Source organism: Pleurodeles waltl, chromosome 4_1 (assembly GCF_031143425.1).
Source record: "Pleurodeles waltl isolate 20211129_DDA chromosome 4_1, aPleWal1.hap1.20221129, whole genome shotgun sequence".
Classification (NCBI taxonomy): domain Eukaryota; kingdom Metazoa; phylum Chordata; class Amphibia; order Caudata; family Salamandridae; genus Pleurodeles; species Pleurodeles waltl.
The window spans coordinates 473528735-473544073 of record NC_090442.1 but is presented as its reverse complement, the minus strand read 5'-3'; the positions used below and the strand labels follow the sequence as shown (position 1 = coordinate 473544073).

The following is a 15339-nucleotide window of genomic DNA, read 5'->3' as shown; positions in this document are numbered from 1 at the left end:
GGAGAAAAGATCGACGCGAATCCGATCGCGGCTGAGAAAACGACGCGACGCCGGTTCCGCAGCTGAGAAACGACGCCGCAGGAAACGCGACCGAAAAACCGACGCCCGGAGCAGGAGAAACGACGCGCAGCATCGCTGACGGAGGCTGAGAGATCGCACCCTGCGCCGCGGGACTTTCGGATCGTCGTGTGGCTGGCTTTTTCAACACGCACCGCCGTGCCGAGTTGTTTTCGACGCACACAGCCGTGCAGGGTTACTTTCGACGCACACCGCCCGTGCGGGGTTATTTTTGACGCAAACCAGGTACATTTTCACGCTAGCAGCGCTAGTGTGGTGTTACAACTACCTAAAGACTCTTTTTATTTTAAACCTTTAAAAAATCATAACTTGACTTGTGTATGTTGGATTTTTGTCGTTTTGGTCTTGTTTTGTCTAGATAAATATTTCCTATTTTTCTAAACTGGTGTTGTGTCATTTTGTAGTGTTTTCATTGAGTTACTGTGTGTGTTGGTACAAATACTTTACACCTAGCACTCTGAGGTTAAGCCTACTGCTCTGCCAAGCTACCAAGGGGGTAAGCAGGGGTTAGCTGAGGGTGATTCTCTTTTATCCTAACTAGAGTGAGGGTCCTTGCTTGAACAGGGGGTAACCGGACTGTCAACCAAAGACCCCATTTCTAACACTGGTTAGCAGTGGTAAAGTGCTCAGAGTTCAAAAGCCAACAGCAACAGGTCGGAAACACTAGGAGGTAGGAGGCAAAAAGATTGGGGATGATCCTACATATGCAAAATAGTCCAACAACTAGTAAAACCTGTTCCTTGTTGTTGGGGTCCAGCTTGATACCTAGTTCTTTTTGATGCCTCCACCCTAACAAATTGGACCTTTTGTTCGTAAAATACACATTGCCACTACTATGGCGATCCTTAAAGGTAATATGTAGCTTTAACATTCCCTTCGGGGGGTATGGGATCGCTATTATACCCTCCAGGCTTTATGTCTGTAGATAGTAACTTATATCCCTTATTCTGAAACCTTTTTTTCAAATACACTGTAATCCATAAAAGTGAATGACCAACGAGAGTCTGCAAATGCCCTTACACAGATGCCATCTAATTGAATATCACAGGCAGGATACACATTATCTGACTGTCTGAACAGCACTGTTTCCTTTATTTGTAGTAAAAATTTGTTTTTTAGATCTTGTACTTCAACCATGTGCATGGGTTTTTTATCACTTCTTTCATTCTTACAAACTTGTGCATAATGTCCTTTAGCACCACACTTCCTGCATAAGCAAATGCGAGCTGGACACATAAGGTTATTGGCTAAGTTTCTACTATTTCCACATCTGAAACACTTATTCTTACCACCGTCAATGTTAACTGCTGTATTCCTTTTGACAGATACTTCATGTATCTTCGTGTCTTCCTCTTGGTTCAATCCTCTATCTTCCTGTTTAGAGCATGCTTTAACTTCTTTTACTGCCTCAGACTCTGTGGAGTGTCTGATTTCCTTCAGACACTCTGCTGTATGCTCAATACATTTTGCTATATCAACTGCTTCACTCAGCAGGATTGTAAGCCAGTAATTTTTCCTGCAACCGTGGATTATTGGTGCACCTCACTAATAGATTTCCAAAATCATACAAGTTGGCCAAACCCCTCAGACATTCATATAACTATATACCTTTTAATTTCTTCTTGCACTCAACAAGCTGTAGAGCCATTTTGGGCACAAGGTTAATGTGGTCTTGGAGAGACATACGTTTTTTAGTAGATCACAAGAAGAAATGAAAAGGTGTCTAGTTATATTGCATGTCTGAGGGGTTTGGCCAACATGTATGATATTGGAGATCTGGGAGACTCCTTAATTAAGATTAGGAGCTATATGTTCACTAATGAGGTAATTAAAGTTGAATTTCCATTGACAATAAACGGTATAGCCACTGTGCCACAGAAGACCCTCATCCAAGACTAATGCCTGTTTCACATGAAAGGGTTAACAAGGAGAACCAGGTTGAGAACATTGCCATCTCTGACCTGCAGCACCAGCCCCAAACCCAACGCCGGTACAGATGTCTTTACAACTGCTGGTACTGGGCCATGGAAGGCATTAATGAAATAATGTGACACCTGTACATCAGAGGAGCAAAGGGATGTGCAAGGTTAGCCCAACCCATTTCATTTTAATGTGTATTTAATTTAATTCAGAGTTTCCTGTCATAACACATTTTTTTCTACTTAGAATGCAAGTGAAAAAAGCACACTTTTACAGTCTGCTCATCTGGTGCTAAACCCCAGATGTGGCGTTTTTGTAAAACTCTACATTGCATCCTGAGCCTTTATTGCAACATTTTGTGTGTGTATATATGAACAAGTATTGGCAAAGCCAATAGGTCTTACCCATGGGTGAGTTATTGGCTTTGCCAATCGAATGGGGATAGGGGGACAACAGGAGGGTGGGTTGGGGTTGAAGAACGGGAGGGCGGGTGTCAGTCAACAGGATGGGTAATGGTAGATTAGTGTTTTTTTCTGCAGTCCTAGCTCTAAATGCTCTACATCAGTACAGCCAGCACACTGCCCCCGCAAACCCTATATCTTCTCTCTTAAACCGCATGTGAATACGAAGCACTGCATGTTTACTTACACAGTCACCACTGCCTCTGGTGCGGATGGAGGGTCAGAGAAGGGAAAGTGAGTTGGTCAATGTCAAATTAATCCCATGGTACTTACAGCTGCAACCCTAGCAATGCTCACATTCAGTCATAAAGGACCCAGCGTGGTATCTGGGTGCGCTGCGGCTTCTCACAGCCCTGGCTGCACTAGGATAAACTCTGCCATAATTTGCAGGAAAATAGTTAGTGATGTGGTGTAACATACAGAGCTGCCGACTTTGGGACTGGGTTTGAGTTTCGGCAACAGCTCTACAAAATACAAGCCAATAGCAACAACAACAATAAGCTGGTAACAAAATTAAAAAAATTGGTTTACATCAAACTTTGTATGCTTATGAAACCTGAAGCGTGTGTGTCGCCCTGCTAAAATAAAAGCTGTGTGGGCTTTAAAAACATATAATTCAACTTCGTATACACACGTAAATGTCGAAAAGCACCAGAAGAACACAATCTGAGGCAGAGAACAATTTAAAAAAGAGTTCCCACCAACAACAGACAACAACTCAAAGCGTAAGAAAACTACATGGCCGGTGCTCCTCAGCAAAGAACGTGAGTGATGGATCGGCTGTGCGAACCAGTTAAAAGGCAGCAAAGTAGAGCGACACTGCAGTCAACCCATGGTAAGCAGCAGGTGGGATCAAAGTCCTTTTACTGAATACAGCTGATCTTGCAGACAGGGAATGCGCGCTGTCTAGGCTCATCCTAAAAATGTTAAACTGAGAATGGGTCTATTTTGGTGCCACTTTATAACATGTAGTTCTAAAAAAAAATGTGTGCAGCACAAATAGCTGACAGCCCAAGCCCAATTTGTGTGGGTTTTTTTAAGCAATAATGTGTGTTTACTTAACACTTCAGATAGCACCCTTTTGAAATCTTGGAGGATTGCTATTGTTACTCAAATCAACGACCATGAGTTCAACCGGATGGAAGGCTGATTTGGCTTTTTTGAGATTTAGATGTACTTTAAATAACGTATATTAGTGGAGAGCATTTCACCAAGTTAGCGCTTTTCCACTGACCCGTTCTCACTGTAATAAATCACTGATCTATGTGTTTAAATTAAGCCTGGTCTTTTTAGGGTCGAGCCTGCGTTGCATGCGCTTGCGTATGGCAGCAAGACGCTTTACTTACTAGAAAAGGGCTCGGAGCCCTGTCGACGTCACGTCAGTGTGTTTCATTGGTTCGTGGGCTTGCCTAGTAAACTCTGCTTGCTTTCATTAGTGGAAGGCATGCACACGTCATGCCTTTTCCGGTGGTTAGCCCTCCTCGAGCGCAGCGACCAAATACAGAAAACATGCGAGGCTCGCTGTTTTCTGTCGGATCGTGGACTACTTTTTCTCTATTTTCCTAGCGCGATTTCGCTTGGCAGAAGTCGAGCGCTTTACACGGTTAATTTCACTTTTTCGGGTTACGTACATAAAAGCACTTTTGCCGATAGATGAAAAGTCGGGTTAGGAGTTTACAACGCGATCAGTTCTAAAATGAGCAAACGCGAGACCCGTTGCATTGCAAATGCTTGTTTAATCATGCTGTTTTACTGTTTTGTCTTTTTGGAGCCAGAAGTCTCTGTTTTATGCCTGAGTAGTTAACCCAGTTCACACATTTTATTTCCTTTTGACACTTAATCGTGGCCATATTGCCATAAAGTTAGTGCTACAAGCCTGAGAATGCAAAGAAAACCCTGAAGTGTATGAGTTAATCAGGGATGGAACTGAGAGATGAGTACCTTATTCAGTTAAACTTTAATACAGAAGTCGTTGCTTGCTGATGGAGGAGCACTCCTCACCCTCCAACTCTGCCACCCTTTAAGAAGGGTTGTTCTCACACATACGGAGTGCGCAATTGACATCAGGTTTAGTGAAGCATTCCATTCTAATTCATTAAAGAATTGTTTTGCATCTCTGCCTCTAGTAGAAAGGCCGAGGAGTGTTGTATGTGCACTCCAACTTAATATCTTATGCCCTTAAGCTGTGCAGTGGAATCAGTGTGAATCCAAAATGCTTGCCATCAAGAACACACAAAGAGGCAGAAAGAGTGGACCTCATTTCACTCGACTAGGGCCTGTGAGAGTTCATGTGCAGTGTGTGCCCTGCTTGTCACGTACAGCTCCCCTGTCACCAGAGAACAACAGCTGTAAACAGAAGGTCCGAGTGGCTTTGTTGGCTGGACCAGCAAGTCGGGTGGGACCAGGTGTTAACACACACAGCCACCAGCCGTGTCCAAATGATTAGGGCGTCACATGATTGTAAATTTGCACCAGCCAGCCCTCTTGTCTCTGAGTAATGATGCTGAGAAGGGCTTCCACAGAGAGATATCTCTCACGTGGGGGTTACTCCTTGGTAGTAGGAGTGTATGCCTTTGTGCTGCCTCACCCACGTGTTCAATGCAGCAGATACACACTAGGTATCACAGTGACACACTTCACATACTGTGACCACAGCAAAACGTCCAGAGGGGAAGAGCTGAGTAAATTGCCTGCAGCAGGTTGTTGTAAACACCAAGCCCAGTCGCAACCAAACAGACTGTTAATTATTCCTATAGCGCCTCATCGCACATTCAGGAGGTTGGAGGAGCTATAATGAATGAGTAATGCATTTTAGTACGGTGATGCGGACACCAGCACTAAAATACGTTAGTCTAACACTTGATGCGGGGTACTTGGCAGGGCTGTGTACTGTATACAGCTGTACAAGAGGCCCATTGGGGTGAGGTTAAGTTGCAATTCCGTGAGATATATTAAACATCTCGGCAAAATAAAGTAGGTTTTTCTTATTCGTATACTGTTATGGCATCAGGCGCATGAGGGAATATCTGACTGTCAAAATACAGATGCAGGTCCTCTGACAATAAGCAGATGCCACCATGTAGATAGCTCGCACTTATAGTCCTCCCCAGGCATTGTCTGATTAGAGGCATGAGGGTTTAAGTGGTGCAAGGGCTTCCATCTATCCTCCAGGGCGGTTGTATGATGGAAAAACGCATGCACTTACAGAGCATGCCTTTACAACTCTGTAAGTACAATGCATGGTCATTACCACGCATGCACTTACCATGAATGTCTTTACCACAAAAGTTTCGTAGTAAAGGCATAGTTGGTAAAGGCATATGCAAGATAAAAACTAGAGGTAAGTATAACATACATTATATATAATACACACAAACACACCTTTCCACCCAAAACCTTACCTACCCTAAACCCTAAAAATTACCTTACCACTCCAAGACCCATATCCAACCTAAACACCCCTTACCACCCCAAAACCCATACCCACCCTAAAACTTAAAAATACCCTTACCACCCCAAAACCCATACCCACCCTAAAACCGAAAAAATAACCTTACCACACCAAAACCCATGCACACCCTAAAACCTAAAAATGCCCTTACCACCCCAAATCCCATACCCACCTTAAAAACTAAACACCCCATACCACCCCAAAACCCATAACCACCCTAAAACCTAAAAATGCCCTTACCACCCCAAAACCCATACCCACCCTAAAACCTAAAAATAACCTTACCACCCCAAAATCCATGCACACCCTAAAACTGCCCTTACCACCCCAAATCCCATACCCACCTTAAAAACTAAACACCCCATACCACCCCAAAACCCATAACCACCCTAAAACCTAAAAATGCCCTTACCACCCCAAAACCCATACCCACCCTAAAACCGAAAAAATAACCTTACCACCCCAAAATCCATGCACACCCTAAAACCTAAAAATGCCCTTACCACCCCAAATCCCATACCCACCTTAAAAACTAAACACCCCATACCACCCCAAAACCCATAACCACCCTAAAACCTAAAAATGCCCTTACCACCCCAAAACCCATACCCACCCTAAAACCTAAAAATAACCTTACCACCCCAAAATCCATGCACACCCTAAAATCTAAAAATGCCTATATATATATATATATATATATATATATATATATATATATATATATATATATATATATATAATTCAACTCACTTAATACTTACCTGTACTTACCTTTAAAACATTTACCACGCATATACCTTTACCATTCATGCCTTTACAATAAAATTTGTTGTAAAGGCATGCATGGTAAAGGTATATTCGTGGGAAAGGCATGCGTGGTAAATGCACTGTGGTAAATGCATTTCGTTGCATTCACCACGGTGTAAGTGAGGTTTCCCCTCCAGGGCTATCACCTCAGTGTGATATAGCTTGTGGGTGCACCTCTTCATTTTGAAGTCCATTGCCTCCTGAAGATGCCGGCAAAAAGTGTTCTTGCAAAGACACTGCATTCGAAGCCACACTGTCAGTACCTCGTCAGTCCCCATGAAAGGGCCTGTGGTACCTCTGAAGAGAAGCGTGGAGTCATTGACAGAGTGCGTTTGCACCTACTGCTGCTCTCTGCTCGCGTGCTACCTAGCCCTGTGTGAAATTTGCGTAACTTTCTTTGTGGAAATTTAAGCAAAGCGACTAAAAAATGTGATAGTAGGCAAAATGTCAGCTTTCTCATTTCGGACTGTTTTTTTAAGCACACAAAACGACCTCACATTAATTATTGGCGGGAGCACTTGTTTTGCGCTAAAAAAAGAATAATCACAAAATCACGTGTGAAAAAACACCAGCTACTCACCTATTCGTTAGCGTTGTTACTGTAGATAGAGTTTTTAACCAAATGAAGTCTCAATTAGGAGACCTAGGAATAGAATAATGTCAGAAATTACGTGAGATTACACTGCCATAAAAGATATTTCACCCTGGTTTAGTACTACCTCAAAGTGATAACGTAAATTCGATGCAGATAGAGTTTTCTTTCTATAATCCGGCTGTGTGCCACCCTGAACTGCCCCCGCGCACCCAATAACAGGGTGCACCAGTCATTAACCGAGCTCTACACCCTAACTGTAATTGAGCCATAAATGTATGTCATTTTGTTTTTACTTAATAGCCTATCATTTCATGTCAGCAACCTCAGTGCTTCAGTACATTTCGAACAGAAATTATGTAGTGAGAATTGTTTCATTTTTCACTGGAAATTATGAGAAACTAACTTATTGGCAACGTCAGCAAACACTTGTTCTAAACAAGCACTGGCAAAGCCAGTAGTGCTAGTCAGTGGAACCTATTTTCTGTGACACTTTTTTGTTCCCTTAAATGGCAACCAAGCGTGCATGAGCACATGCGCACTGTGCAATGGTGACCCAGGGCTTACAAATGACTCTCTCACACATGTTGAGTATATTGTTTGCAGAGTGACCACGAGCAACCACTCTGCAAATATTTATCCCCTGGGACCGCACCCGGCCCTAAGGGTGTGTGCTCACAATAATGTATAGTAAAGGCTGGGTGGCACTCTATGTCCCTTCCAACTTTTATTAGAACAGTAGAAATAAATGAACACAAATAAAAAACAACTTGACAATTCACATAGTCTACTTCTCAGTCTCTGATTGGTGGTCAGGATTTTGGCCTGCAGTAGCGTAGGCAGCATTCCAGATTTTCCCCGTGGTCGATGCCAATTCATAGAGCTGGGTTCAGAGTGACACGAAGCACTCCACCTCTCTGTTGGCTTGTGGCCATCAAGGCGTTTCCTTTTGGTGCTTTTTGTTAAGGGTCTGTAGGTATGACTGGAAGTCCCGCCCTTGGAAAGGGTGACCATTGTCTGTTTTTACCTTGTCCGGGATGCCCAGTAGTGCAGATGTCTTTTCCAGTACTGGTTTTGCTTTCAAGAAGGTAGTGGACAACACCAGTTCCACAACACGGAATTTGGAAGGACTGCAATCAGAACAGCTGTCAGTCGGCTGTCTGGAAAACTGCCAAAGTCCAGGCTGATGCATGACCACAACGTCAAGTATGGTTCCTTTGTTATCACCGGAGCAGGTGGAGGTGCCTGACTCATTATTGTGCACGAGTGACAGGATCAGACCTTGTCATCCACAAACTTACCCATGCTGGAGAGCCAAACTTTGTCTCAGAGCCTTGCTTTGGGTTCACAACGCCGTGATGGCCTTGGTGTGCCAGATCACCTGCTGTTTTCCACAGGCTTTTGGCTATGACTATTTGCTGCCCTTGTAGAAGCAATCCTTCAGCTCTTGTGCTTTAATTGGTGCATGTCGCCTGCTCGACCGCCATAAACGTTTTTGTTCCATCTGGGTAGTTGTATGATTTCTTAAGGAGTGCATCCTTGGCCTTCGATATGCTGTTGTCCATCATGGTGGCTTCTCTTATCCCCTCTAGAGATAGCACCCGGGGGCATGAGTCTTGTACAACCATTTTTATGAACTCTTCAACCCCTCAGTCTTTATCTGTCTCTACCGCCCATTTTCTTATTGGAGGTGGCTGGATAGGTAGTTGGCTGGGTTGCCTCTCCTGGGTGCTATACCATGTCAAACGTGTGAATCAAGCTGCAGGGCCCACCTTTCAATGCGGGGTGTGTGTGTTTCGGGACATCCCTGCAAACAGGGGGATCAAAGACTTGTGATGGGTCACTATGCAGAACTGCTGCCGACAGAGATACAAGTGGAAGTGGCAGAATGTCCACCGGATGGCCAGTGCCTGGCATCCCTCAATAGCGCCTCCTTCACTCTCCGGAATGCAATGTCTGTGTGGGCATTCCATTCCCACAAGGCGTCGCTTCTTGTCAGGTGTTGCAACAGTTCTGATAGGATGGCCAGATTCAGAATGAACTGACCACAGTAAGTGGCCATTTTAAGGAAATTTCTGACTTTGGATGCATTTTGCAGCATGGTTGCATTCTTGATGTCCACTACATTCTTCAGGGCAACTTGCAGGCTATTTCTTGAGAATATGTGCCCAAAGAAGCCTACGGAGATCTCGTAGAATGAGCACTTTTTTTTTGTAATGTCATCCCACAGTCTGCTAGCCATTTCAGGGTCACCCAGAACTGCACATGGTGTTCTTCCAGCATGTTGGAGAATATTAAAATGTCACCACTGATGTTCAGCGCTCCAACAAGGCTGGAGAGGGCCTCACGTATGGCATTCTGAAACACCTCCGCAGCCAACGCTATGCCAAAATGTAGTCTTTTTTTTATCTGCAGAGCCCAAATTAAGTGGCAAAAGTGGTTATATAGTGGCTTGATGGGGTGAGTTCCAACTGGTAGTATTCCGCATTGAGGTCTATTTTTTGAAAACCACTGAGCCCCATTGAGGTCTGCCACAGTCTCATCAGCGGTAGCTGTAATATGTCCCTCCCTCTGGGTGGCTTTATTTGGGAGCCTCATCTCCACACATAGGCTGATTAATCCTGGTTGTTTTGGTTTAGGGGTGATTACTAGAGGGGAGACCTTCTCATTTACCCCTTGTTGTCAAGGTTCCATAGTTTTTGCTCTACCAGCAGACTCTGGCAGAATGGGACACTCTACTGGTGGAGAGCTGTGGGCCTCACCAATGTGCAGTTTCACTTGAATATTTTTTCAGCCACCCCAACCCCTGGGACATCTGAGGGGGCTTGTGCATGATCTCTGCGGCATGCGACTCGTACATTTGCTGCATAAAGAAAATGAGCGCCCGGTCTTCTGCAGTGTGACACCCCAGGAGAGTGCCAGTGTCACCTTCTGTCACCAGGACTTCCACTACACCTCTCAGTTGCAGCAGTACAGTGCCTTCATACATGTAGATCCTGGCTTTTGTTGGCATTAATTAGGGTGGTGGAGTGACCTTGCTGAAATGGGTTGAGTCCATGACATTTACTGATGTGCCTGTGCAAGTGCCTCATTTAAGTACAGCAGGCATGGATTCTGCGATGCCCAGGCAAGGTACTGTTGCCCAAATGCTGGTATGCTTGTCTCACCTTCCTGTGGTGTGCTCAGCTCAGGCCTTCCTTTGTCTTGGTTTCCTATGCACAGGTTTTGTTCCTGGCTTTCTTTTCTTGTCTTTCTCCAGGCACATCTATTTTCTCCTCACTGGGCTGCCACGGGCCGGCTGCGGTGCCATAGGCTCAACAGGAGGTGCTGCTGCTAAGCCACGCAGCAGCACAAGGCCTTACACTTTGCTGGGAGGAACAGGCATGGCGAGGACAATTGCTGCAGTCTGTGGCATCCCGGGACGGCGCTGGAGGCTCAACACACCTCCGCAGTGGGGAATACTTGGACCGCCTCCTTGGTAGACGCGGGTGGAGCTACTCCTGACTTCCACAAGGCAATGCAGCATGCAGCGGGGAGACCTTGACTCTCGATGAAGCAGCTGAATGCATGAGTATGTGGGTGGGTGCTGAAGCTGTAGGTACAGGGCTGTGCGCCGTATGAGTGGGCCTTCACCATCCTCGTCGGCAGTGTGCGATGCTGCCCAGGCTACACTGCTGGGGCTTACAAATGACTCAGTCACATGTGTTGAGTATACTGTTCGTAGAGTGGCCACGAGCGAGCACTCAGCATTATTTATCCCCTTGGACCGCGCTCGGCCCTCAGGGTGTGTGCTCACAACAGTGTATAGCAGAAGCCAAGTGGCACTCTGCAGGCACAAAGGCTATCTTGTAATGATTTTTCTTAAAGAGAAAAATCATTCCTAGATGACCTTTGTGTAAGTCTGTGCATGCATGGTAAACGTCTTTGAATTATTTTTTTTTTTTTTTTGCTTTATGAAAACAAACATTCAAACATGGCCATTGTGCATGTGCACGCATAGGTAGCGACCATCTTTTTTACTTTATTTTTCATTTATATTTGTTGTTTCAAGATAGTAAAGCTTGGAATGGTAACATTAAAAAAAATAAGTATTTGGATCCTGCACATTGGTGGTGAAAGCGAATGGCCCAGTATCAGTGTTTTGTTGCCTGGCCCTTGACAAATGTAAACATCAAAAATAAATAAATGCCAAAAAGCATTGGGAATGAGAGTGGAGGGAGTATTGCAGGGGACGAAAATAAAATAAAACTAATTAGAAAAAGGCCAGTATGGGGAAGGAAGGTGTGAGTGGCCCTGCAGTAGTTTGCTTCACAAAAGCACCAAAAAATTGAAAATATAAACAAAAAAATGAAGCAGGGGGCATAATGGGGCATGGTAGCAGTGAACACGTGGGGACCGCTGGAGAGTCAGTTTATGATCATAGGGTGGAGACAGTGGTGCACTTCCAAGGAGTGCTGCAACATAACTAAAAACATAGGTGGTCATTCTGACCCTGGCGGTCTTTGACCGCCAGGGCGGAGGACCGCGGGAGCACCGCCGACAGGCCGGCGGTGCTCCAATGGGGATTCCGACCGCGGCGGTAAAGCCGCGGTCGGACCGGCACCACTGGCGGGGTCCCGCCAGTGTACCGCCGCCCCATTGAATCCTCCGCGGCGGCGCAGCTTGCTGCACCGCCGCGGGGATTCCGACCCCCTCTACCACCATCCAGATCCCGGCGGTCGGACCGCCGAGATCCGGATGGCGGTAGGGGGGGTCGCGGGGCCCCTGGGGGCCCCTGCAGTGCCCATGCCACTGGCATGGGCATTGCAGGGGCCCCCGTAAGAGGGCCCCCTACATGTATTTCACTGTCTGCTGCGCAGACAGTGAAATACGCGACGGGTGCAACTGCACCCGTCGCACAGCTTCCACTCCGCCGGCTCGATTCCGAGCCGGCTTCATCGTGGAAGCCTCTTTCCCGCTGGGCTGGCTGGCGGTCTGAAGGCGACCGCCCGCCAGCCCAGCGGGAAAGTCAGAATTACCGCCGCGGTCTTTCGACCGCGGAACGGTAACCTGACGGCGGGACTTTGGCGGGCGGCCTCCGCCGCCCGCCAAGGTCAGAATGAGGGCCATAGTCCCCTCATGTCAGCAGTGGAAGGATAGAGGTCTTCCAACCAGAAACTGATGTGAAGTCAGGGATAGTAAGCACTATACAAATATAATTAAATAATCAATGTTCCAAGGATGGGACAAAACACGAGAATTTGGAGGAAAGCCATTGAATTTGGATCTGGGAACGGAGATAAACAAGAAAGCAATCCAATAATAAGCAAGAATCTGGCACAAACTCTATTCTTTATTGTATTGTACACAGTAGCTCGGACGTTGTTTGTGCGTCAGACCTAAATAAAGTCTTAAATAAAGATTATTAAGCTTAAAATAAAACATTTAGTGCTGAATAAAAAAATGGTAGCATTTGTGGCATTCCTTCAAACTTTACAGTGCACCTATGAGAAGTCTGTGAAATAATTATTTATGGGCACACGTTTAGAAAAGTGTATGGCCCAGAAACGTGTCAAAATAATATTGTTTATGGCGGGTGTTCAAAACAGTTTCCGACTACAACGGGAAGCTATATCCAAGATTATATGGAATGTTTAAAAGAGCCACAAGATGGTGCTGCCCACCCACTCAAAATGTATATCTCTTCAAGGACTGCTTTGAATAGTATAACAATTTCCTGGTTTTGGATGTGTTGCGTAGTCTATGTATCGTGTGGCGGAGCAACTGAATATGGTACAAGGGTGCTAACATTATCTGACTTTCAGAAACAACATAATTAAGTGGAAGTTACTAGAAAAGTTAAAAGCTACAATCCCTGTAACTTTTCTCTTGTTTTAGATGTATCTTGTAGTCAGTCATCTGTTCTTCCCACCCGTGACATACGTATCTGAACACCATAAAAATAAAATCGTTAAATATGATTAATGAAAGAGGCCGATGTCGACATCTTTGGTCACACATAGAATGTTTTTCCTATTGTGGTTAAGAAAGGCTCTCACTGAGGGGGGGACAAAGTTCTCCCATATAGTATTGACTGCAAATGCGTGTTTGGCATACACTTGACCTCTCTTCTCTCTCAAGACGCATATAAGAAATGTAGATTGAATTTTCATGTCTGCACAGACAGTGTTAGCGCGACAGTGAGCACCCCTTGCTGTTTGTAAGTGCGATAGGTAACTGTGCAACACCGTAGAGCAATAGTTCCCAACCTTTTGACTCCTAAGGACCCCCACTGAATCACTGCTGCAATCCAGGGACCCCCAAGCAATTTGCACGATATAAATTTCAATCATTGTAACAGTAATTCGCAAAAAATGTACAAACGAGTACACACCAAACAAATACTAGAATTACTAAAGTTATAATTATTTTATATTGGAAAAAATGGGCAGAAATTGAGAAATGTTATTGGGAAGGTTGGCGCTGCTTCTCAGCGACTAACCTTTCAATGTTTGGTTTTATTTAGGAAAGCTAAATCGTCAGGTCGGATTCTACATTTCCCAAGCAATTTTTGTTTTTATTTTTTAGGCACATAAGATCTGAGAAATATTTTTCACATAAATATGTGGTGGGGAAAGGATGTAAAACCATAAGGGCCTCTCACCTCTCCATAGCCTCTCTGTCACATGTAATTCATTTGTTCTATAGAACCTCTCATACCACTGTAGGGTGTCGGAACACTTTACAGGGGACTACATGGTGTAGGATTCATGTCATCCGCACTGGTAGGCACTTTCTTAGAGTGCTTGGTCTGGAGAAGCACAGACTCAGGATTCAGAACATAACACAGTGGTTGGCGTTGACTTCAGTAATAAGAATGTATTTTCACGCAAGAAACCTTTTTTTTAGCAGCATAAGGAAAATTAAAGACTAGGGGGGAAAAACATATTTATTTTATTTGTGTCATGCAGTTTGCATGCAGCTCTTTGACAGTTCATAGCTCACTGTTCTAGATTACAATTGTAACTTATGAACAGCACAGTAACAAAATAATCTGTGACAAAAGCAGTAACCCACTGTGCTGTGTACATAAAATACTGCCCCTTGCATGACACACGTTCTTTGCAGCAGGCATATGAACCAACTGTGCTTCCTTAGGTAAGTCAAAACTGCCACTAGACAAAACTCCTGTCTCTCTCCATCAGGTACACTAATCACTAGAGTTATCTTGACACTTTTATTTTTGCCTGAAAGCTGCTAGATGTACAATGAACTCTGCAGTGCTTTTAAAACTGCTGCACTAAGGAAGTAAGAAATATAACAACACACACGTTTCTGTCCACAGGCCCCAGCTGGAGAAGTGCCTTCCTGTTGGTCCAGGCCTGGGGACCCCCTAAGAATGTGTCATGGACCCCTGGGGGGCCGTGGACCACTGGTTGGGAAAAGTTGCTTTAAAAGCTTCCCAAAGAGTAGCCTGTGAGTTGACAGTTCTCTTACTGAGGGAAAAATATTCCTCAACAGTAGTGTAAAGTTCAGAGCGAAAAACCGAGTCAAGTAGGGCCTCATTAGGGAACTGCCATGTTCGCTCCAGTTCTTCACCATATGGAAGGCGTATAGTCAGACTCACTGAGCAGTGGGCTGACAAGGTGCGTAGCACATGTGTAACATTAAGTGTCAAGGGTTGGCATCTAGCGGACAGCAGCCAGTAATCAAGGCGAGTCCAGATATCATGTGGGGAGGAGTAAAATGTGTACCCTGATGTGGTAGGGTGGTGTGTACGCCATGTAGGATGTAGGTATTGATGATATCCACTAGGACTGTACGAGAGAGCGTTTTACTAGGAGAGTTGGGACTGGTAGTGTCCATATGAGAGTGTTGTACCAAATTGAAGTCTCCTACCATTATAATAATGTCAGCATCTGCCCGGATCATAAGGGAGTGATAAAAATCAGTGTGTATTCAGACCGGGTGTATAGCCAAGTAGGTGGGGAGCAATGTTGCAGCGTTAGTAGCAGACAGGTAGGTTGTTTGGAGAGCTTTGCATGGTAAGA

The 15339-nt window shown here is 44.9% G+C and overlaps 1 protein-coding gene across 2 annotated transcripts in view; it reads left to right on the top strand.

The window, feature by feature from the left end:
• The window catches only part of METTL25 (methyltransferase like 25), a 624891-nt gene that overhangs the window by 113578 nt on the left and 495974 nt on the right, over nucleotides 1–15339 (top strand). The gene's annotated exons all lie outside the window — the stretch shown is intronic.